Genomic DNA, 27,220 nt, shown 5'->3' on the forward strand with positions numbered 1-27,220 from the left:
CAATAAGATGCACGTATTCTGAAGAGGCAGGGGATTTAATCAGAATAGAAACTCCAGACACAAGAGGGTATGGTTGCGCATAGATAGGTCTTTAAGTTTGACTTCTCTAGCGGCTTCAGTCATGGCAGCGATAATCCAGCTGCATAGACGAGATTATATCGTGGATCTATACGACACCCTTGTGTTGCACAACAGCTGGGGGCGATATTAACGATGTTGCTCACAGGGCTGAGAAAACTTTTCAAGGCACGGTTACGTGAAAACAGATTGAATCATACGTTAAATTAGCAAATATTTAAAGTACATGTGACGAAAACATCCTGTATTTCATGTACCTTTTATCAGCTAGGTCACACAGGATAAGTCTGCATTTTAGCAAAAGCAAAAATAGAAAAGCTCCATTGCAAAACAAGGTTTAAAAGCTGAGTGGCTTGTCATGAACGAACATGAATCCGTTAGTTTCACAATAACATGTCACAACTGTCAACATATACTTTCGAATCTTGTCATAATCTTTCTTACACATATCGGAGCCATGGTATCCTGGAGAGATAGTCTAAGCAGTGGGTCCAATCTTCTCAGCAATCTGCTCCATCACTCACTGCTAGTGTTGAAAGGTTCATGCTGGGAAGGGAGTGGAATGTCTGGTGCCAGTAAGAAGAAAACAATCCACATGTATAACGAAACTGCTAATGTCCTGACGCTACACTTCAACAGCATCGTGTGGACACCAAAACATGTTGTGTCTACTCTATTTTTGTTATGAAACATTTTTTGTTCATTTTTCCTTTCCAGTTCCACTTAAGAGGTTTGTAATGTCCTCTAAAACATTATTATCTGAGATACCAGTTACGTAAGCATGAACATGCGTGGTCAAGACCAAACGTATCATTGGTAATCAGTGAAACACCGACTTCAGAAAGTTGTTCACGAGAAAAACAACTTCAAGCATCCATCGGCAATAGAAAAATAAAGGGAAAGAACTCGTTTTCCGGATAACATTGGATGTCGAGAAATGTAAATCACACCTATTTGTAGGACGTACTCATGTCAGCATTTAGCGTTTTACATCTATATATTCGTTATCCACTGTGACACGTCCACATGCAGTTAACCAATCAAAACGATGTATCCCCTAATATCGAAAAGCAGCCCTATGGCAGGCGCTGAACCACCTAACATTTCCAAAACTTAAATTCATGATTATATTTTGCATTGTACATAATGCTCTGTTTTCTTATTTCTATTCATAATCAAGTGTCATATATTATTGTGTGTTTATTGTAGTTTGTAGAAATTTTGTATTCTGCCCCATGAGGGTTTTTGTGCAATAACCTTATGTCCAAATAGTTACATCATATTCTATCGGTATCTGTCGACCGTGCATCAATATATAGCCATGTCTAAAAATGTTTAACGTTCACATAGTGTAACCCGAATAATCAGGCTCTGGAGTGGGTGAGTGAGTTGGGTTTGACGGCGTGTCAGCTTGATGTGGGAGGAAAGCCCGAAGTGATGCAGTTCTCAGACGTTTACCACTTCGGTGAAACCCACGAGCACGGGTATGGTGCTGATAAACCTAGAAACATAATCGGGGCGAACCGGGATTCGAACCCACAATCATAGGTTTCTGGCGTGCCCAAGAGGCGCAACTCTGCACAGCGAATCGCGGCGCCTGGGACGACTGGGCCACCCGCGCCCCCTTCAGGCTCTGGAACATGTTACCATGAATGATAACACTGAACAGACACCATTCATCCAGGTTCATTAACATACCCCAAGAATCACAGCAGTATAAATCCCGTATATTATTTAAACTCCTCAACCATTAGGTACCCGCGTTAACTGGCCATGAAGATATTGAGAGTGACGCTTATTCCTCAGGTCAGCCATCATCCTGTCAGAGGACATCAACAGGTTCCAGATCTCGGTAACCAATGACCTTCTCCCCTCACGGACAAAGCCACTGACAGGAGAAATTACACGTTTGCCTCTGCTAGGTACTTCATTATTCAAACTTTTACAAGCAGCTAATCACAGGCGGTCATTCGATAGGTTCCATCCAGATCAGATGTAGGCTATTTTCGGCAGGTACGCCTTCTCATTGCAGTCGGCACCTAGCATTAAAGAAGACCTTACTCCCCCAAAGCTTTCACAAATATTCATGACTCCTTTTGAGTTATGTGAAATTTCACACTGAAGGTCCTGTGAGTGGCAGGCAGTTATTGGCGAGCTGGTACAGGAGCAAAGAGCTAGTTTACACAAACCAGATCTACTCAGCATGTCCACGACGCTTCAAAGACTGATTCCTCCATCCCTGTACATGAAAAATGAGTACGCGTAATTGCCTATATCAGGTGCAGTGTGTGATAATGGGTGAGCCGGAGTTGGGACGCGAAAGCAGCAGTTTGCATGCGCAAAGCTATTCCTTCCCAGACTAAGCGGATCGCGGTCTCGGCTCAATGGCAAATTGAATGCCCATTGCCATGAAAACAATACATTTATCACGTTAATTGCTACATTTTATATTCTGTGTCGCTGACAGCACTGCAACAATCTAACGAGAAGAGCCTACAAAATCAATTGTGATGTTTTCTCCTTGTGATGTTTATGGTTCCCCGATGATGGTAAATGGAGTTAGATATCCAAGTAAATCAAGGAAGTCTCCTACAAGTGCGACAGTGTCATTATTCTGGTGGGAAATGTCCACAAAATGATAACGCTGACCACGACTATGATCGGAATAGAGACCTTCCACTATCCACTCTATCCTGATTGATGTATTATTTCTAATGGCTATTTGGATAAACCAAAGAATCAGTTCTGTTAATCGCAATCTGCAGCCCTCGTAGATACGTGATATATGGCTTTCGTTAAGGCATATGCCGGACCATTCGGTGCGGAAGGTGCTAGCAAATAGGAATCAATTTCTAGAGAGATGCATCCTTATTCTCCTATATTTTAATGCTTCCGTTTTGAATGGATCTCTTTGACCGTCAGAAGAAGAGAAGGACTTGTCTTATGCACACATTAAGGTACACTTGTCTTGGGGATCCCAGTGCAGCCTCGAAGCTACGCTGTGTCGATCAGACCCTCACATGACTAAGGAGCAAATGATCTGGACTCTTTCAGTGTATTTGCATATCGTCTCAGCTTTCATTGTCTGGCAAATGTTTGCAGTCTTCTCAAGTCTGTTTTATCTGATTCATTTCTCCAATAATCATCTTTTTGGAAGTTTTTTATTGACCCTCGTCTTTCAGATCGTTAGACTATCCTTACGTGACGAATAGGCATCGGTGTTTGTAATATCTCGTTAGTTGACCGTAGTGCCGAGTCAGGTCCTGATTGTGTACCGTCATGTAAAGATCAGTTTCACACATGAGTGAGTGAGTGAGTTGGGTTTAACGCCGCTTTTAACAGTATTCCAGTTATATCACGGCGTGTCAGCTTAATGTGGGAGGAAAGCCCGAAGTGATGCAGGTCTTAGACGTTTACCACTTCCTTGAAACCCACGAGCACGGGTATGGTGCTGACAAACCTAGAAACATAATCGGGGCGAACCGGGATTCGAACCCACAATCATAGGTTTCTGGCGTGCCCAAGGGACGCAACTCTGCACAGCGAATCGCGCCGCCTTAGACGACTGGGCCACCCGTGCCCCCGTTTCACACATGAAGCTATGATATAAACATATAAACATATATGATTGACACATGAAGCAGTTATGCACAGAAAAATGATTGACACGTGTAGCAATGATGGACATGGAGATATGATTGACACATCATGGAGTGATGGCCTGAAAATGATTGACATATAAAGCACTTATAGACAGAATGAGATGTTTCCATAAAGAAGCAGATGTACTGATAGACATAAGAAGATGTTTGAAACATGTACAGTGATGGACACACACGGATGATTGACACATGAAACAGTGATGGACACATAGATGATTGACACAAGAAGCAGTGATGGACACACAGATAATTGACACAAGAAGCTGTGATGGACACACAGATGATTGACACAAGGAGCTGTGATGGAACATAGATGATTAACACAAGAAGCAGTGATGGACACACACGGATGATTGACAAATGAAGCAGTGATGGACACACAGATGATTGACACATGAAACAGTGACGGAAACACAGATGATTGACACAAGAACCTGTGATGGACACACACAGATGATTGACACATGAAGCAGTGAAGACACAGGTGATTGATACATGAAGCAGTGATGGACACAAAGATGATCGACACATGAAGCAGTGATGCACACACATATATGGTTGACACATAAAAGAGTGATAGGCACACATATGATTGACACAAGAAACAATGATGGACAGACATAGATGATTGACACAAGAAACAATGATGGACAGACATAGATGATAGACACAAGAAACAATGATGGACAGACATAGATGATAGACACAAGAAGCAATGATGGACAGACATAGATGATTGACACAAGAAACAATGATGGACAGACATATATGATAGACACAAGAAACAATGATGGACAGACATAGATGATTGACACAAGAAACAATGATGGACAGACATAGATGATAGACACAAGAAACAACGATGGACAGACATAGATGATAGACACAAGAAACAATGATGGACAGACATAGATGATAGACACAAGAAACAATGATGGACAGACATAGATGATTGACACAAGAAACAATGATGGACAGACATAGATGATAGACACAAGAAACTATGATGGACAGACATAGATGATTGACATAAGAAACAATGATGGACAGACATAGATGATAGACACAAGAAACAATGATGGACAGACATAGATGATTGACACAAGAAACAATGATGGACAGACATAGATGATAGACACAAGAAACTATGATGGACAGACATAGATGATTGACATAAGAAACAATGATGGACAGACATAGATGATAGACACAAGAAACAATGATGGACAGACATAGATGATTGACACAAGAAACAATGATGGACAGACATAGATGATAGACACAAGAAACTATGATGGACAGACATAGATGATTGACATAAGAAACAATGATGGACAGACATAGATGATTGACACAAGAAACAATGATGGACAGACATAGATGATTGACACAAGTAGCAATGATGGACAGACATAGATGATTGACACAAGAAACAATGATGGACAGACATAGATGATTGACACAAGAAACAATGATGGACAGACATAGATGATAGACACAAGAAACAATGATGGACAGACATAGATGATTGACACAAGAAACAATGATGGACAGACATAGATGATAGACACAAGAAACAATGATGGACAGACATAGATGATTGACACAAGAAACAATGATGGACAGACATAGATGATAGACACAAGAAACTATGATGGACAGACATAGATGATTGACATAAGAAACAATGATGGACAGACATAGATGATTGACACAAGAAACAATGATGGACAGACATAGATGATTGACACAAGAAGCAATGATGGACAGACATAGATGATTGACACAAGAAACAATGATGGACAGACATAGATGATTGACACAAGAAACAATGATGGACAGACATAGATGATTGACACAAGAAACAATGATGGACAGGCATAGATGATTGACACAAGAAACAATGATGGACAGACATAGATGATTGACACAAGAAACAATGATGGACAGACATAGATGATTGACACAAGTAGCAATGATGGACAGACATAGATGATTGACACAAGAAACAATGATGGACAGGCATAGATGATTGACACAAGAAACAATGATGGACAGACATAGATGATTGACACAAGAAGCAATGATGGACAGGCATATATGTTTGATTATTGAAGGATGAACTGCATCATCAAAAGTGGGGTTTGAACACATGCTTATGATATAGTCAGTATCATACAATAAACTCTGCTTTTAGCAGACATTTCTGATGATTATGGAAAGGGTTCTGTCTCTTTCATTCACTACTCAGCTACATGAACTTTGAAAGCTCTATCATTAGAAGCACATTGTTTTGGAGAATGGTATTTCTCTACTTCCCCATCAAGCAAGATCAAATTGTGTGTGTGACTGGGGGAGACTCTCTCTGCAGTGAAACAACATGACTTGTGACTAGTACTCACAGCAACTGATGACTCCATGGAAGGTAGTCAGTCACTTGATGACAGAAGACTGGTCCTCAACCAAGACAGTCTCTGTGCTAGACTTAATGCAATAAGTATACACACTTACCTACTTCATTTGTGTCAGAGTGAGTTAGTGAGTGAGTGAGTGTGTGATTGAGTGAGTGAGTGAGTGAGTGAGTGAGTGAGTGAGTGAGTGAGTGAGTGAGTGAGTGGGTGGGTGAGTGAGTGAGTGAGTGAGTGAGTGAGTGAGTGGGTCAGTGAGTGAGTGAGTGAGTGAGTGAGTGAGTGAGTGAGTGAGTTTTACGCCCCTCTTAGTAATATTCCAGCAATACCACGGCGGGGGACACCAAACCCAGGTCTTCAACATGATGGCTACGCCACTGCCCCTGTCAGAAACCTGAAGCAACACAGACCGTTGATGCAGCCTTCAAGCACAGGTATGGTGCTGGCAAACCAAGAAAAAAACATAATCAAAGAGAATCTGGGATTTGAATCCATGATCAACAGATCCTGGCATGGCCAAGGACATCTTCAAAGTGTACCAGACACACGCTGAGGTACTTTTGTTTTTTGGTTGAAAAGGTTGACATCAGTGATTCTGGAGCTGAATAGGTCAGCATGCCCAGAAGGTGTGGGTCGTTGCTCAGGATTCCTTTGTCAAGTTGTGTGACTTGGCTGATTGTATGTCAGCATTCCCAGAAGGTGTGGATCACTGCTCAGGACTCGGTGGTCAAGCTCACTGACTTGGCTGGTTGTGTGTCAGCATGCCAAGAAGGTGTGGATCACTGCTCAGGACTTGGTGGTCAAGCTCACTGACTTGGCTGGTTGTGTGTCAGCAGGCCCAGAAGGTGTGGATCACTGCTCAGGACTTGGTGGTCAAGCTGTGTGACTTGGCTGGTCGTGTGTCAGCATGCCCAGAAGGTGTGGATCACTGCTCAGGACTCGGTGGTCAAGCTGTTTGACTTGGCTGATTGTATGTCAGCATGCCCAGAAGGTGTGGATCACTGCTCAAGACTTGGTGGTCAAGCTCACGGACTTTGCTGGTTGTGTGTCAGCATGCCCAGAAGGTGTGGATCACTGCTCAGGACTTGGTGGTCAAGCTCACTGACTTTGCTGGTTGTGTGTCAGCATGCCCAGAAGGTATGGATCACTGCTCAGGACTCAGTGGTCAAGCTGTGTGACTTGGCTGATTGTATGTCAGCATGCCCAGAAGGTGTGGATCACTGCTCAAGACTTGGTGGTCAAGCTCACTGACTTGGCTGGTTGTGTGTCAGCTGGCGCAGAAGGTGTGGATCACTGCTCAGGATTTGGTTGTCAAGCTGTGTGACTTGGCTGGTTGTGTGTCAGCATGCCAAGAAGGTGTGGATCACTGCTCAGGACTTGGTGGTCAAGCTCACTGACTTGGCTGGTTGTGTGTCAGCAGGCCCAGAAGGTGTGGATCACTGCTCAGGACTTAGTGATCAAGCTCACTGACTTGGCTGGTTTTGTGTCAGCAGGCCCAGAAGGTGTGGATCACTGCTCAGGACTTGGTGGTCAAGCTCACTGACTTGGTTGGTTGTGTGTCAGCATGCCCAGAAGGTGTGGATCACTGCTCAGGACTCAGTGGTCAAGCTGTGTGACTTGGCTGATTGTGTGTCAGCATGCCAAGAAGGTGTGGATCACTGCTCAGGACTTGGTGGTCAAGCTCACTGACTTGGCTGGTTGTGTGTCAGCATGCCCAGAAGGTTTGGATCACTGCTCAGGACTTGGTGGTCAAGCTCACTGACTTGGTTGGTTGTGTGTCAGCATGCCCAGAAGGTGTGGAACACTGCTCAGGACTCAGTGGTCAAGCTGTGTGACTTGGCTGATTGTGTGTCAGCATGCCAAGAAGGTGTGGATCACTGCTCAGGACTTGGTGGTCAAGCTCACTGACTTGGCTGGTTGTGTGTCAGCAGGCCCAGAAGGTGTGGATCACTGCTCAGGACTCAGTGGTCAAGCTGTGTGACTTGGCTGATTGTGTGTCAGCATGCCAAGAAGGTGTGGATCACTGCTCAGGACTTGGTGGTCAAGCTCACTGACTTGGCTGGTTGTGTGTCAGCAGGCCCAGAAGGTGTGGATCACTGCTCAGGACTTGGTGGTCAAGCTCACTGACTTTGCTGGTTGTGTGTCAGCATGCCCAGAAGGTGTGGATCACTGCTCAGGACTCAGTGGTCAAGCTGTGTGACTTGGCTGATTGTATGTCAGCATGCCCAGAAGGTGTGGATCACTGCTCAGGACTTGGTGGTCAAGCTCACTGACTTGGCTGGTTGTGTGTCAGCTGGCGCAGAAGGTGTGGATCACTGCTCAGGATTTGGTTGTCAAGCTGTGTGACTTGGCTGGTTGTGTGTCAGCATGCCCAGAAGGTGTGGATAACTGCTCAGGACTTGGTGGTCAAGCTGTGTGACTTGGCTGGTTGTGTGTCAGCATGCCCAGAAGGTGTGGATCACTGCTCAGGACTCAGTTGTCAAGCTGTGTGACTTGGCTGGTCGTGTGTCAGCATGCCCAGAAGGTGTGGATCACTGCTCAGGATTTCAGTCATAGGTTTGCCCGGTATAAACGTGATTATGTATAGGCTATAGTGATAAAGCTGAAATATTGTATTCAGATCACATCCCTCTAAACGTGCGTGAGTAGTGAATGAGTATAGTTTTTGTGCTGATTTTAGCAATATTCCAACAATATGGCGGGGGACACCAGAAATGGGTTTCACACATTGTACCCATGTCGGGAATCGAACCCAGGTCTTCGGCATAACGAGCGAACGCATCAACCAGTAGGCTATGACCACGACCGCCCCTCTAAACATGTGTTAATTTTCCAGACTATACGCCACTGAGTTGTCAAGACTTGAATAATCATGGAAAAAAGCCATAACTTGCAAGTTTGGAAAGCATGCAATATGAAAATATTGACGCAGCAATAAAATGTCCCATCATAGCCAGTCACTGCATCTAACAGTAGTTAAGTTATAATTTCATGGTTTATAATCATGTCATCTGTCTTGCAGTAAATATAACGTAGTTTTTTTGTGTATTTTGTTCTTGAATAGTGTAAGGTTCTGTAGCTGACCTTGTTAATTTTTGTAATTTGATCTTGTCAACATGCAAACAATGCACTGATACCAGGATTAAACATCTGAATAAAATATCATGTCTAGTGTTATCAGTGCTCAAATCTGGTTAACTGTTATGGTTTGAAATCAAACAGTAATTTTGTAAACATTTTGTAATAGTATCAAATTAATGCTAATTTACACTTGTCAGAGGGGTACACAAATATCTGACCTAGAATACGAGTTGTCAGACTTTCATTTTTGTGGAAGCCTCAGTGGCTGAGTGGGTTTGATTGCTGACTTTGTGTGCTGGCGATTAGGTCCTGGATGGGACTCAACCAAAAAAAAAATACAAGAATCTGCACTTAAGAGTGAGTGAGGGAGTTGGGTTTAACGCCGCTTTTAACAGTATTCCAGTTATATCGCAGCGTGTCAGCTTTATGTGGGAGGAACGCCCGAAATGATGCAGGTCTCAGACGTTTACCACTTCGGTGAATCCCACGTGCACGGGTTTGGTGCTGACAAACCTAGAAACATAATCCGGGTGAACCGAGATTCGAACCCACAATCAGAAGTTTCTGGCGTGGCCAAGAGATGCAACTCTGCACAGCGAATCGTGGCGCCTTAGACAACTGGGCCACCCATTCCCCCTCTGCACTTAAGAAAGTGTTATCCCAAATATAGTATTTGTTACAAATGGTATTATTGTCGAGATCATAAATGAATGTCCTGTTTCATAGATATTACACATTTTGAGATAATATCTCCAAGGTGGCAAATAAAGGTATAAGGTCACAACATGAACAAAGAACTAAATGTTAAACATGCAAGATATCTTTTTTCAATTTTCAGATTTGATGTATACCACAGTATACACACATACATAGAGGCCTGGGTAATCAACTGAGATAATATTTTCAGTATAGCTGTCATGCAAGTGTTCTTTAAAACCAAAAATAATTCTTTGTGTGTTTTTGTGCTATGTTTGCAAGGATTATTCACTGTAATGATTGAGCATAATAATTTAAGAGATTGTGAAATATTTAAACATTAACATTGATTAAAAGAAAAAGGACAGTGCTTTAGGCCCAATAGAATCAATTTCATCGTATAATCGAGACTGGTTATTCTCTGGCATTGAAGTTTTATATTTAACATGAGTGAGTGGGTATGTTTTTATACCGCTTTTAGCAATTTTCCAGCAATATCACGGTGGGGGACACCAGAAATGGTACACATTGTACCCATGTGGGGAACTGAATCGGGTCTTCGGCGTGATGCTTTAACCACTGGGCTACCTCACCACCCCATATTTAACATGACTTTAACATTTTTCACTAGGTGGCAGCATGTCAGCAATAGTATCAAAGTCAAATAACAAATAGTACAATGGCAAAATATAGACAATATTTTAGGTTATAAAATCGAATCACTGTACATGGAGTACGTAAAGCCTTATAATGGCAGGTACAAGGTTTCTTTGGACCAGGTGAGCTAAATCCTCAAAAATGTGATGACCGAAAAAATATCTCTCACCATTGTTCTTGGGGATTACCGAAAACCATCTGAGTGGTCCTCATGCTATTTATTATAACGGGAATAAAAATACCTACCAATGCTTCATTCCTCATGTCACATTCTCTGCATACATAAAAAGGACATTTTAGCAATTTGTTGACTGAATCATATGGGCCTGGTCTCAGCTGTCACTTTAAAAGCTATACAACTAATTTAATGATATTTGTCTTCTCTTTAATGTCAGACATGCCAGGCCGTTGATTACAAACATATATCAGAGCATGATATGAAGGCAAAGACAATCATGTGTCACCCATGACCAGTATTAAATACATAACACAACTGATTTATAGCATTGTGCTTTCAAACTTTCAAACTCTTGTCCATGACAACTTAAGGGCCCTCTTATAATCACATCACCATATCTAAGACTCCCACTAACAATAAATTACACACAAGAATTTAATATCAGTTGTTGAGAATGTAGTATATCACTAGAATGGAGTACTCGGGTCCAGAGGGAAATGGAGTGATGTCAGCGTTCCCATTGTGTGGTGACTGGAGTCAACAGCGGCATTAACACTGGCAATAAATATTGCTTGCTATGGTGGATAGTCTTTCTCAAATTATGACCAATTTCCTTCTGTCTGAAAAATAATAGTCATCAGTTTCATGTCAATGTAGGTTACCCTGAATGTCAAGACATCATGAATTATACTGGATGATTTATTTTCCAGGGAAGATATAGATATGTTACACAATATTATTCATAGAATAAATGTTCTTCAGATCATGACATGTAGATTATATTACAAATTAATTCACATTTAAGAGGTCTTGTGAAGTGTAGGTCAAAACCATTAATAAATATATTAATGCATGGTAATATGTCAGTCCACAAGATGAAATATTGTGCAGGCATTTTTCTTGAAACAAAATTGAATTGATCAAATCTTCATGTATAAACCCCCTTCCCATTTGAATATGTTTTTATGGTATGTTTTGTTAAGTGATGTAGAAGCTAGGAAAATGAGTGAGTGAGTGAGTTGGGTTTTACGCCGCTTTTAACAGTATTCCAGTTAAATCATGGCGTGTCAGCTTAATGTGGGAGGAAAGCCCGAAGTGATGCGGGTCTCAGACGTTTATCACTTCGGTGAAACCCACGAGCACGGGTATGGTGCTGACAAACCTAGAAACATAATCGGGGCGAACCGGGATTCGAACCCACAATCATAGGTTTCTGGCGTGCCCAAGGGACGCAACTCTGCACAGCGAATCGCGGCACCTTAGACGCCTGGGCCACCCGTGCCCCCGACAGTGGAGAGACTGGTATCCTTGATTAGAGTCAATAAATCAATTTATTAAGAGGTGTGAGTGAGTATGATTTTACGCCGCTTTTAGCAATATTCCATCAACACCACGGCTGGGGAAGCCAGAAATTGGCTTCACACATTGAACCCATGTCAGGAATCAAACCTTGGTCTTTAGCATGACGAGCAAACGCGTGAACCGCTAGGCTACACCCGCCGCTCTTCATTAGCGGAGTGATTGAGTATGGTTTTACACCGCTTTTAGCAATATTCCAGCAATATCATGATGGGGGACACCAGAAATGGTCTTCACACATTGCACCCATGTTGGGAATCAAACCCGGATCTTTAGCATCACGAGTAAACGCTTGAACGACTAGGCTACCCCGCCGCCCTTCATTAAAGGAAGACAGGACATGTAAACAGACTAACTACACTGACACAAACCAATCTTTCAAATAAATTAAAGAAACATTCCTTTTAACTCAAGCATTTACATTATAGCATCTCTTCAAATGGCCTTTTATGTATATTCTTGACAAATTAGATTAAGTTTCCTTGGCAAATCTAAAAATAAGCCTGAAATTGCCTCTTGCACTCCTGAATACCTAAAACATTCAGGTGAAAAAAACAAAAGATATCTGTCAGTATATAATAACTGCAGCTGAAATGGACAATAAATTACGATTCTTCCTGCTGTTTGACAGCAGTACAATGTCATGGTTGTAACCTTTTATATTCTATGTGGAACAGATTTCATTTCAATGGGCATGCAAAAACACTGTGTGTACTAAAAACATATATCACATGAAGGAGGTGGGGTTAAGGAGAAATGGGCAGGTGGGGTTATGGAGAAATGGGCAGGTGGGGTTATGGGGAAATGGGGTGATGAGTACATGGGGTGGTGGGGACATAGGGATGTGGGGAGGTGGGGAGATGGGGAGGTGGGGTTATGGGGAAATGGGCAGGTGGGGTTATGGGGTGATGGGGAGATGGGGTGATGGGGACATGGGGAGGTGAGGAGGTTAAGTGGGGAGGTGGGGTGATGGGGAGATGAGGAGGTGGAGTAAAGTGCATGTAGACATATGGGTGTTCATCCTATTGGGGTACAGTGGTGTTCATCCTACTGGGGTACAGTGCAAGGACACATATGGGTGTTCATCCTACTGGGGTACAGTGCATGGAGACATATGGGTGTTCATCCTACTGGGGTACAGTGCATGGAGACATATTGGTGTTCATCCTACTGGGGTACAGTGGTGTTCATCCTACTGGGGTACAGTGCATGGAGACATATGGGTGTTCATCCTACTGGGGTACAGTGCATGGAGACATATGGGTGTTCATCCTATTGGGGTACAGTGCATGGAGACATATTGGTGTTCATCCTACTGGGGTACAGTGCATGGAGACATATGGGTGTTCATCCTACTGGGGTTCAGTGCATGGAGACATATGGGTGTTCATCCTACTGGGGTACAGTGCATGGAGACATATGGGTGTTCATCCTACTGGGGTACAGTGCATGGAGACATATGGGTGTTCATCCTACTGGGGTACAGTGCATGGAGACATATTGGTGTTCATCCTACTGGGGTACAGTGCATGGAGACATATGGGTGTTCATCCTACTGGGGTACAGTGCATGGAGACATATGGGTGTTCATCCTACTGGGGTACAGTGCATGGAGACATATGGGTGTTCATCCTACTGGGGTACAGTGCATGGAGACATATGGGTGTTCATCCTACTGGGGTACAGTGCATGGAGACATATGGGTGTTCATCCTACTGGGGTACAGTGCATGGAGACATATGGGTGTTCATCCTACTGGGGTACAGTGCATGGAGACATATGGGTGTTCATCCTACTGGGGTACAGTGCATGGAGACATATGGGTGTTCATCCTACTGGGGTACAGTGCATGGAGACATATGGGTGTTCATCCCACAGGGGTACAGTGGTGTTCATCCTACTGGGGTACAGTGCATGGACACATATGGGTGTTCATCCTACTGGGGTACAGTGCATGGAGACATATGGGTGTTCATCCCACAGGGGTACAGTGGTGTTCATCCTACTGGGGTACAGTGCATGGACACATATGGGTGTTCATCCTACTGGGGTACAGTGCATGGAGACATATGGGTGTTCATCCTACTGGGGTACAGTGGTGTTCATCCTACTGGGGTACAGTGCATGGAGACATATGGGTGTTCATCCCACAGGGGTACAGTGGTGTTCATCCTACTGGGGTACAGTGCATGGTCTGTGACCTGGCATCCCATTACAAGCACTGCATGGATGCAGTCAGTCTGGTAGGTTGTTGGTGGGTGTCCTGACGTGATCCTGACATGAAGCAATCCTTCACAAACACACCATTCTACAACAAAGGAGTAACACATGTTCCTGAGATAATTAGATACCTCCTGATTCCCTGTCCGTGATCACTCCTCTTTTACATCTTTTGTTCCCCTTCTATCCCCCAAATCCCATGGTACAGGGGAAGACATCAAGGGTCAGTCCCCCTACTCTGATAACAATCTGGGTCTTGGCGACAACTCAGTCCTGCCCTCTGTCACAATATACCCACCACGGAGGTGTCAATCTATCCTCTACAAAACCACATGACATATGTCATTACTCAAAGTGATATATAACAATAACAGGATAATACAAAGAGGGAAAAAAAACAATTTACTATAATGCACTTTATACCACTTATTATCTGTCATCAAGATAAACCGGAGACCATTTATATACAAATAATAGTTCTCCATTTCAATTTACATTATTGTTATCTTGAAGATTTATTTCCAAACTCTAGTTAATAATTCACACTGAGTATGTATTTTACTCTGGTGGATGTTTTACACACTGAAAAACATGGATTCACTCATAATGTGGCAGTAAAGAGTTTAGTTTCAGCACACTATTCCTGATTGGTCAGCTTATGATCATGTGTTGATAGTGTCTTAAAAGCCCTGGTGAGGTTTCTTGATGTTCTACCTCCAAGACGGTTATCTGTACGAGGTATGATATAGATAGTGCTATCAGACAATAGCGCCATCTACTTCGATGACAACATGGCGATATGGAGGCCTTATCACACAATGGTTGTGTGGACTTGATAACATATATAAATGTCAACTCTCTCATTATTGAATGTACTCATTGAAGTCTTACCATAACCACTGTAATAAATTAATATTGCATGGAAAATATTTAATATCTATCCACATGGAAAACTGTACACAATAAATTTGATATGAGCGATGTTTATTCCTTCCATAAGAATTTACTGGACTAAAACAAGTAATTTAATCGACCGCCCCTGTGGTCTAATGGTAGAGCGTCTGCCCAGAGAGCAGACATTCTCGAGTTTGGTACCCGGCCATGTCATTAAAAGACGTTAAAAGATGGTGGTAGTTGTTACCATTCTGGCGCTTGTCATAAAAGGGCTAACACAAGGACTGGTCGGCTTGGAGTCAGTATGAGTGGGGTGTTCATGTTATACTGCGGCATGGTTTCTCAGTGGGCTAGCACTATAAAATCGGCATCAGTCCAGACTAGTACAAGTGTAAGAGTGAATATTATCCTACCCTCTTTTTTATCCTGGGGATAAAATTCTCTAGTGTCAGAATGTTTCCCCTTAGTTAATTTGAACCCATACCGGTGTGTTTAATCCTATCAACATATATTTACCCCCACATTCCAACCCCCATCATTTCTCACACCCACCCCAACCAAACATGATGAAAATGCAAGTATCAACATGAATAACACTAGAATATTTTAACGTATTGCTAGTTTTATTTATCCTAGGATCGGATACACAAATGAATTTTTACATTTGAACAATCAATTCAAAGAAACACAACATTTTATTTAATAATATTCATAAAGGGAAGAATGTTTGTTTTCTTAGGAACGGTTGGGTAGCCTAGTGGTTAAAGCGTTCGCACGTCACGCCGAAGACCCGAGTTCGATTCCCGACATGGGTACAATGTGTGAAACCCATTTCTGATGTCACCCGTCGTGATGTTGCTGGAATATTGCTAAAAGCAGCGTAAAACCAAACTCACTCACTCATTGTTTTTCTTAGCATTTCTCTTTTGACGCTTAGGTTGATTGGTCTGATCCTCATCGTGATCATTTTGTTGTTCAAGATGGATACTGTCATGACAGCATGTAATGCATGTGCAAAGAAAGTCTGTCATGGGATAATATACACTGATTCAAGTTAGTGTAAATCATCCCAGGATACATTTTCCTATTTCCACTTAGGTATGTTTCACTGGGATGAATTACCCTTAATTTTTGGACATAATCTATCCCAGATTTCCCACACTAAGGAACTCTAGAGTAAAACTTCCCCCGGGATAATATTTAGGTAGGATATAATCCTTGCTTACACAAGCAGCCACACACACACGTGCAATGATCTTGAATGTGACTTTAAACCCAATGTCACCTCACCTATCATTTAATCTGTTGTAGTAACACATCGTTGGCTTATAGTCTGTTATCTCTGTAAGAAAAACCTTTGAGATAAACAGAGCGTGACGTACTGTAGTTCACCTGGGCCCACTTGCACAAAGCGATTTTAGCGCTAAGACTATTGTAAGCCTATGTTCAAGTATGGGAGTTACGATCATCTTAGCGCTAAGATTGTTTTGTGCAAGTGGGCCCAGGTCCATTCACAGTAATACATCCATGTTGGCAAATACTGTACAAGCACCTGTATCCAGATACCATCATCAGGTGAGTCAGGTGAACACAAGAACCATGATCCAGCACAGGTGAACCTCAGTTTGGGTATACAATCAAAGGTGAGGTGAGGTGAAATGGGGTTAATGTCGCATCCAAGATTATTGAAATTATATTGCGACCTGCATGCACGTGTGTGTGTGGCTGCTTGTTCTCGTCCAGACTGATGCCTATTTCATAGTGCTAGTCCACTGAGATGCCATGTCGCAGTTAAACAGTATACTTAATCCAAGCCGACCAGTCCTTGTTTTAGCCCCTAATGCCAAGCACCAGACAGGGAAACAGGAAGTACAATGCTTCAAGATACAAGATGCAAGATCTAGGATTCAAGGTACAAGAAGCAGGATCTAGAATTCAAGGTACAAGATGCAAGATCTAGAATTCAAGATACAAGATGCAAGCACAATTCTTCATGATACAAGATCCAAGATCTAGGATTGAAAATACAAGAGGCAAGAACTACGATTCAAGGTACAAGAGGCAAGAACTACGATTCAATGTACAAGAGGCAAGAACAAGGATTCAAGGTACAAGAGGCAAGGTCTAGGATTCAAGGTACAAGATGCAAGATCTAGGATTCAAGGTACAAGAGGCAAGATCTAGGATTCAAGGTACAAGATGCAAGATCTACGATTCAAGGTACAAGAGGCATGATCTAGAATTCAAGAGGCAAAGTCCATCATACAACATTAAATTTCGTTGCAACCAAACAATTGTATACAACAAGGTAACTACTATTATTAACATGAAAGAAATATGAATTAATGACAAGAAACGTAGACCTAAATTTAAATTGTTTGCATATAAGGATAAGAATTCCTTTAAAAAGGAGATATTTGAACAATTTGATGAAGAACTTTAAACGCTAAAAAACTGTTCTGTACATGATGCTACTGATATTAAACAATGTGGTGTTCTGGATATATATAATATCCATATATCCATACATATAACATACTTCTGCATCAGAGTATGAAAATACACATGTAATATGACTCCCATGTGTAATTCTTTGATGATTGGCCGTTACCTGGCAGTCTGACAGTGATCCCTGATGCCATGTTAGCCTGAGGCATGCTGGCAACGGCTTCACTGTGTTACAGGCAATGTTGTTGTGATATTATTACGACAAGTCATTACTTCCTGTCAGTCAGCTCCAGTCTCAGATGCTGTATTGCATAAAACAATGTAAAGTTGCTAATTGTTGCTGGCATCAATCTGATTAAATTAAGTCTCAAATGAACGAATTATTTTTTTACAAGAAGGCTAAAGGAGTAAACACATCTATCTTTGACAAAAGATAGAAAAATACCTCCACAAGTTTTTCTCAACACTTGCTTGTTGACTTGTAGTGGCGCCGTGTGTCGTTAATAATTTTCACAACACATCCACATCAAAGACAACATACTTCTTTGAAGAAAAAAATTCTTCCACGATGAATGTTCTGTGCCTATGGAAAAACACAGCAAGTTAGAAAACAGGTGAAAAAGCTGGAGCAAATGCCTGTTGTTTATCATACTGCAATGGATGCCATCAGTCACGGAGACAGCATCTACCTCATCTCCCATCTAGTACATAAGACTGATTACACACTTTCTTTCAGATGGTATAGTCTTGTACACTGAAATGTACAGTATGCAACTCCTCGCAGTACACAGTATGACACCTGTCTGTGTGTGTGTCTCTGTGTATGTGTGTCTGTGTGTGTGCCTGTGTGTGTCTCTGTGTGTGTGCCTGTGTGTGCGTGTGAGTGTGTATGTGTGTGTGTCTGTGTTTGTGTGTGTAAATCTGTCCATGCGTGTATGTGTCTGTGTGTGAGTCTGTGTAAGTCTCTCTCTCCCTCTGTGTTTACATGCGTGTGTGTCTGTGTGTGAGTCTGTCCATGTGTGTGTGTCTGTCTATGTATGTGTGTGTCTTTATGTGTTTGTCTGTGTCTGTGTGCATGCGTGTGTGTCTGTGTATGTGTGTATGTCTATGTGTGTGTGCATCTGTGCGTGTAAGTCTCTCTCTCCCTCTGTGTTTACATGTGTGTGTCTGTGTGTGAGTCTGTCCATGTGTGTGTGTGTCTGTCTGTGAGTGTAAGTCTCTCTCTCCCTCTGTGTTGACATGTGTGTGTCTGTGTGTGAGTCTGTCCATGTTTTGTGTGTGTGTCTGTCTGTGTGTGTAAGTCTCTCTCTCCCTCTGTGTTGACATGTGTGTGTCTGTGTGTGAGTCTGTCCATGTTTGTGTGTGTGTCTGTCTGTGTGTGTAAGTCTCTCTCTCCCTCTGAGTTGGCATGTGTCTGTCTGTGTGTGTGGACCACCTCCGTGGTCTAGTGGTAGAGCGCCCGCCCGGAGAGTGGAAGGTCTGGTGTTCGATCACTGCCCGCTGGTGTTCGATCACTGCCCGCATCATACCAAAAGACGTCAAGAGATGTTACTTGTTGTTACCCTGTCTGGCGCTTGGCATTAAGGGCTAAAACAAGGACTGGTCGGCTCGGAGTCAGTACATTGCGTCTGAGTGGGGTATTTATGTTAAACTACAGTATGGTATCTCAGTGAGCTAGCAATATCAATTGGCATCAGTCTGGACTAATACAAGTAGCCACACACACAAACATGTGCATGCATGTTGCTATATAAGTGCAATGATCTTGGACGCGACGTTAAACCCAATTTCACCTCACCTGTGTGTGTGTGTATGTCTATGTGTGTGTGTGTCTGTCTATGTGTGTGTGTGTGTGTAAGTCTCTCTCTCCCTGTGTTTACATGTGTGTGTGTATGTCTATTTGTGAGTCTGTCCATGTGTGTGTGTGTGTGTGTGTGTGTGTGTGTGTGGGTCCTTGTGTGTCCCGTGTTTGTATGTCTATGTGTGTGTGTCTGTGTGTGTAAGTCTCTGTCTCCCTCTGTGTTCACATGTGTGTGTGTGTGTGTGTGTGTGTGTGTGTGTGTGTGTGTGTGTGTGTGAGAGAGAGAGTGTGTGTGTGTGTGTGTGTGTGTGTGTGTGTGTGTGTGTGTGAGTCTGTCCATGTGTGTGTGTCAGCATGTTGGTGTGTGTGTGTGTTTCCGTGTGTGCATGTGTGTGTTTGTGTCTGTCAGTATGTTGGTGTGTGCATGTGCGTGTGTGTGTGTGTCTTGTAAGTTATGTGAAAGTTGTCAAAGCGATCGATTTGGAACAACCATTGTCTGAATGAACACTTAATTCAAAAGGCTAATTAACTGTAGCCATGACACATATATGTCTAGAATCAACTAATGGCCATTACTCGTAAGATGCTAATCCCAATTGTTAATCCCCATTGTGTTGTACAGTGACTGTCAGCCATCCTGAATGAGCTGTGCAACCAAGCAAATGTCAAAAAAAATTATACCAACTAAAAAGTTTTCCATTGTTTTCCGAACTAAAAAAATCAATATCAATTAAGACTTAAATATGATGTATGAAGACAACCAAATGTATTCGGTGACAAAAAGCAGCAAAAATTTACGATTTTTGTGAAAATTGCCCAAAACGACTTTTGGCTATGTAGAACAAAATGATGACAAACTGATGACACGGCCTGTATGAACACAGCCAAAAGCACTAAGAAAATATGCCATGTTTAACTACTACGCTATACAGAGGGAGAGAGCCGATGCAATGGCGCAACAAGGAGTCATGCACGCCGCCATTGCAAGAACGTTTCACTACACCCTTGTCACCACTAATACCAGATTGATGAAGTGTTTACAACAGACAGGACAGACATCAGGCAGGTATAGAAGCAGGAGACTAAGGGTGATCATGCCCATTGAAGACCGTCACATCCAGTCCATTCATCACTAAAACCACTTAATAACAACGACACTGGGACACAGGGTCAGTCGACAAACAGTGTATAGGAGATTAAGAGAACCCGGTATCAGAGCACGTCAACCTTACTGCGAAGTGATGTTAACACTGGCGTAACAAGTTGACATGGGCCAGGTCAGTCCAACGTGGGCACGTGCGAGATTGGGGACACATCATGGTCTCTGATGAGAGTAGATATTGCTTGGGCAGAAATGATGGTCGGTAACGAGAATACAAACGAATAGGTGAATGTTTAGCAGCAAATTGTGTTCAAACTCAACCATTTGGAGGTGGTAGCATCATGATCTTGGAATGTAAATGTGGTGAGGTCAAAATGAGGCTCAGATCCGAAACTAATGGAAATAATTAGAGAGGGATTTGCTCGACACTATGACCCGTGAAGATCCGGGGTAGAATAGGTCTTCACCAACCAATTCTTGCTGTAAAAGGTGACTATGCTTGTCGTAAGAGGCAACTAACGGGATTGGGTGGTCAGGCTCGGTGACTTGGTTGATGCATGTCATCGTATTCCAATTGCATGGATCGATGCTCATGATCACTAGATCATCACATCAAATCACTAGATTGTCTGGTCCAGACTCGATTTTTACAGACCACTATCATATAGGTGGAATATTGCTGGGTGCAGTGTTAAACAACAAAGAAACAAACAAACATTATTATTTTGGGAAACCTGAAGGCCAGAGATATCAGGATGAAGTTCTGAGATCCATTGTGCAACCATTCATTCGGCAACAGTCTTCAGCAGGACAATGCAAGACCACATTCGGCAAGGCTCACACAGAACTTTCTGAACAACACACACATACACGTTCTACCCTGGTCAGCATGTTCTCCTGATATGAATCTTATAGAACACTATAGATCAGTTGACCAGTGGCACCAGTCAACCGTCAAGATCTTGAACAATGTCAGTGCATTACCCCCAATGTCATCCCAACTGTGCATCGCTATATTCCGGCGTACATTAATGCACAAGGTTGACATACTCGGTATTAAGATGGTTTTCAATGTGCTTTCAGAGATTTTAAAGTAATGTTGAACAAGTGTTGTGACAGTGATATTGTGAAACTTGTCATTTTTCACCCCCATGTGTCTTTGTGTCTCAGTCGTAAACTTTTAGTTTGGATAACATGAGCAGTTTTACATATTATGCTAAACACAACTCTAATGATATACATATTCACTTTCTAAATGCTTTTGTTTTTCTTTCATAGTCTTTCAGACTCTGGGTATACTTTCTTTTGGATATGAGTTTATGTCACTAGTTATTATTACTGTTGTTTATACATGTGACTTAATCTGTGTTTCTGTAACCAATGTCACATGTTTCTGTAACCAATGTCGCATGTCTATGTAACAACTGTCACATGTCTCTGTAACCAATGTCATATGTCTCTGTAACCAATGTCGCATGTCTATGTAACAACTGTCACATGTCTCTGTAACCAATGTTACATGTCTGTAACCAATGTCACATGTCTCTGTAACCAATGTCATATGTCTGTAACCAATGTCATATGTCTGTAACCAATGTCGCATGTCTATGTAACAACTGTCACATGTCTCTGTAACAAATGTCACATGTCTCTGTAACCAATGTCATATGTCTGTTACCAATGTCACATGTCTCTGTAACCAATGTCGCATGACTATGTAACAACTGTCACATGTCTCTGTAACCAATGTCACATGTCTGTAACCAATGTCACATGTCTGTAACCAATGTCATATGTCTGTTACCAATGTCACATGTCTCTGTAACCAATGTCGCATGTCTATGTAACAACTGTCACATGTCTCTGTAACCAATGTCACATATCTGTAACCAATGTCATATGTCTGTTACCAATGTCACATGTCTCTGTAACCAATGTCGCATGTCTATGTAACAACTGTCACATGTCTCTGTAACCAATGTCACATGTCTCTGTTACCAATGTCACATGTCTGTCACCAATGTCACATGTCTGTAACCAATGTCACATGTCTGTAACCAATGTCATTTGTCTGTAACCAATGTCACATGTCTCTGTAAACAATGTCGCATGTCTATGTAACAACTGTCTCATGTCTCTGTAACCAATGTCATATGTCTGTAACCAAAGTCACATGTCTGTCACCAATGTCACATGTCTGTCACCAATGTCACATGTCTGTTACCAATGTCACATGTCTGTTACCAATGTCATATGTCTGTTACCAATGTCACATGACTGTAACCAATGTCATATGTCTGTTGCCAATGTCATTTGTCTGTTACCAATGCCACATCCCTGTAACCATTGTCATATGTCTGTTACCAATGTCATATGTCTGTAACCAATGTCACATGACTGTTACAAATGTCATATCTCTGTAACTAAGGTCATATGTCTGTTACCAATGTCATTTGTCTGTAACCAATGCCACATCCCTGTAACCAATGCCATATGTCTGTTACCAATGTCATATGTCTGTTACCAATGTCACATGACTCTTACAAATGTCATATCTCTGTAACTAAGGTCATATGTCTGTTACCAATGTCATATGGCTGTAACCAATGACACATCCCTGTAACCAATGCCATATGTCTGTTACCAATGTCATATGTCTGTTACCAATGTCATATGTCTGTTACCAATGTCATATCTCTGTAACTAAGGTCATATGTCTGTTACCAATGTCACATCCCTGTAAACATGCAGCATACAACACAATTTACATACTCACCTTGCCACAATTACTCCAATGATATAAAAATATTGCCTTATAAATAATAATTTACTTGTCTTAATGTGACTATTTCCTGCTTTGTTTAGACGTAGTGTCCTTAATTTGTCTCCAAAATGATAAATTTTGAAGGATAAATTAAATTAATGAATAAATAGATACTGCGGAAATGGCACATAGTACAACAAGGAAAGATAATATGATTGCTGTACATGAATAAAATATCCTTACTTTGTTGAATTATTTAGAGCTGTTTAGAGAACCAACATTTCTTAGTTTTGATAATGGTGAATTACTACACATTGCTGAAAATGTCATCATTGTTTTTTAATGATAAAAAGCAACTGTGTTGAATATTGAAGAACAAATCAATTTTTAGGGTGCTACAACTGACATACTTACTTTTATATCTCATTTATGAACTTTTTAATACTGATACCAAATAGCCAACATTAAATTCTCTCGTTTGCAGTACTTGCAAATTTGAATACAATAATCAATGTCTTCTACTCAAATTTGATGGTATACTTCAATCTTGTAACTATTGGTTACCATGATCACATACGAATCATGGCAAGCATAAGGCCACAAGAAATAAATGAATTGTACTTTGGAACCTACACACAAAATGATTTGCTAGTTTTGAAAGATGACTTCCCATGTTCAGGTTATTCTACTTGGGCAAGCTGCAAAAAATGGTATAATAATAACAATATATAATAGTCCATTTGTATGACACTTTTTCATGCAAGATATCATACTGAGTGAGTGAGTGAGTGAGTGAGTGAGTGAGTGAGTGAGTGAGTGAGTGAGTGAGTGAGTGAGTGAGTGAATGAGTGAGTTTGATTTCACGCATCTTTTAGCAATATTCCAGCAATATCAGGAAATAGGCTTCACATATTGTACCCATGTGGGCGATCAAACCCGGTTCTTCGGCGTGACGAGTGAACACTTTAACCACTTGGCAACCCCTACCCCACCCCATCCCACCCCCTACCCCCCACCACCACCCCCCGCTTTGTTAATGTTTTACATGTTCCGTGATTACACAGGGTACAATTTCATTCTGTTTTACCACTTGCACCAGGTGCAACCAAGTAAATTAATCAGGTCATATACGGTAATGACGTCATAGCTTAATTTAGTAACAGCAAATTTTGAACGAGGATGTGATGCTAAAACAACACGGTACCTGACGAAGGAGGGGTGTCCGAAAGCATGCAACTACGTATATTTCTGTATGTATTTCATTTCCCCTATGGGCCTATGGGAATAAACACTAAAGAAGATTTAGAATATGTTGTTAAAGGACCGATACACGACAGAACAAATCGTGCTGTGAACACACAATTATACAAGCACACAACCTTAAACGATTTGCCAGGAACAACTAGCTTCTTCTACATGCCATCTCCCACAGAAGCAGATATAGCCTATAACATCATGTGTGATTATATATACATATAACATTTCTGACATTAACAGTTTCTGTGAATCTCATTCATAGAATGAATGTTTCATCTGGAAAGAATTTGTATACTGTAATTTATACACATCATGAAACATTATTCAAATATTATCAGAAAATCTCCTATTCTATCATTTGGAATTCTAAATATAAATTAAATAAACGTTTGTATCAGGTCCAATAACTGCAATGATTGCAAGTATGGCATTCAGGAAAAGATAGAACATCAGACACTGAACAAGCCAGAGGCAGCAACCTGCTCCAAATTCGCAAAAAAATCTGAGACTTCCATGATCATTAGTGAGAAGAGGATATGTTGAGTGTTATAAAAGAAGCAGAAATAATATCAACTGAAGGGCTGTATGCATTTCACCCTTAGTCGATGTTTAGTGTTTCAACTGTAATATGAGCTTAATGTTTAATTTCTCCCCAAAAGATGGCCAGAACATTTGTGAATTGATGTTGTCAATATCATGTAATGAATAATAACTGTCAAGAAAATTTACGTATCTGATTGAAATTTGACTTTTGACACAAGTGCCAATCCTAATATGCACATCGCCTTTGTTTGTCAGCTTCTGGCAGATCACTGGAGATGTGATTACATTAACTTATAGGAGCGTGCCATCATCAGCCAAGTGATCAACTGCCTCAGTCAATTACTCCTGTCAGACCTAATGGCCAGATCCATTTGGTGTTGCTGTAGATATCTCTCCTGATGTAAAGATTGTCTAATGTTGATTTTATTGATAATACAGAACCACAGATAATGTGAGTTGTGTTCTTGTCATAAAAGAAGAAAAGCTAGAGGGCATCTTGATGGAAGGATTGTGACCTTTATATCACTAAGTGTTCATTCGACAGAAAAACTGAAAACATTTTAATACTTGAAACTTGATTTTTTTAGTGTGAGTCCAATTCTGTTGTCTCTTATTATGGCTTATATTTAGATTACAATGGCAGATGCCTTGGATGTAGAAACTGTTTCGTTGTTTTGTATTTAAAAAAGGAGGTAATTTTCTGAAAACTATGACCATCAATGATTTCAGGGTATGTGCCTGTGTTTGGAACATTTCAACAGTCATGTGTTTCAGTGAATCTTTAATGAAGCCAACATAACACTGAGCATTTAAATGGAAAGAGTTTTGAAACATACTTTGACATTTTTTGTGTTTAAAAGAATTCAAATCTGAAAACTCTACAAACATTTGTGGCTTGAGCAATTTGAAGATGCAATGTTTATATTAACAGTAAAGGATTATTTAAAAGGCTACGAACTGAGCATTTTTTTTACAGAATGCCATTCAAACATGAATTGATACCAAATCTGCATCATCAATTTTTTCAAAATAATTCGTAATACCGTATTCGACGTAATAAGCACCCAGGGCGCTCTCAAAATAAGAAATAGGGGGCTCTTATCAGAATATTATTTTGGTATAAAAATAAACAGAGTTGAAAGATAAATTTCGTTGTTTTTGCTGTCAGCCTGAAATGTTTATGTACGACAGATATATTTTTCAAAATTAAATGCCATAATTAAGGGTGCATAACACACAAGTGCGTATTATACGCGAATAAATAAGTCTTGTGTACATTCATCAATCGGAAGGGGTGCTAATTGGGATTGTTCACTAGCCAATATCTTAGCAAATGTCGCCGTGGGCGCTTATTAGAGTGGGGCGCTTATTACGTTGAATACGGTAATCATAATTATGCTCCCAAACCTAGAACACGTTGGCCCCGCCCACTCGTATGCATAGTGGCAGTGACAATATGCCGTAGTGTCGTGCATTCGGGTGCACTTCCAGTGCTACAAATACTTCAGGCCTTCCTTTCCATGGATTTCCCCACGATCTGCCAAGAGGTGGGGTGAGGTGAAATGGGGTTTAACGTTGCATCCAAGATTATTGCACTTACATAGCGACATGCATGCACGTGTGTGTGTGTGTGTGGCTGCTTGTACTAGTTCGGACTGATGTCGATTTATAGTGCTAGCACACAGAGATACCATGCCAGAGTTAAACATGACTCCGAGCCAACCAGTCCTTGTTTAAGCCCCTTAATGCCGAGCGCCAGACAGAGTAACAACAAGTACCATCTTTTAACGTCTTTTGGTATGACGCGGCCGGCGATCGAACCCCGGACCTCCCGCTCTCCGGGCGGACGCTCTACCACTGGACCAAGGAAGTGGTTCGATCTGGCAAGAAGAAAGCCATGCTGGTGTATTGTCGACGTGCTGATGTCTTGTGATGAAAACATCAGGTGTTTGTTTCAAATTATGTCTAATATTATAAATTTACAAGCTACTTACCCTGGTTAATGTTCATTAGCACTAATGAGATATTTAATCATCTATTATCATTTTAGACAGATACTGTTTGATGTACAC

General features: G+C 41.4%; 1 long non-coding RNA gene across 1 annotated transcript in view; it reads right to left on the bottom strand.

The window, feature by feature from the left end:
- Nucleotides 1–436: 436 nt before the first annotated feature.
- The window catches only part of LOC124137246, a 116,614-nt gene continuing 89,830 nt past the window's right edge, over nucleotides 437–27,220 (bottom strand). Inside the window, exon 4 of the long non-coding RNA XR_007219957.1 lies at nucleotides 437–644. This is a non-coding gene — a long non-coding RNA (uncharacterized LOC124137246). The remainder of the gene's footprint in view (nucleotides 645–27,220) is intronic.

The sequence above is a fragment of the Haliotis rufescens genome, unplaced genomic scaffold (assembly GCF_023055435.1).
Source record: "Haliotis rufescens isolate VD_foot unplaced genomic scaffold, xgHalRufe1.0.p SCAF_11, whole genome shotgun sequence".
NCBI lineage: Eukaryota > Metazoa > Mollusca > Gastropoda > Lepetellida > Haliotidae > Haliotis > Haliotis rufescens.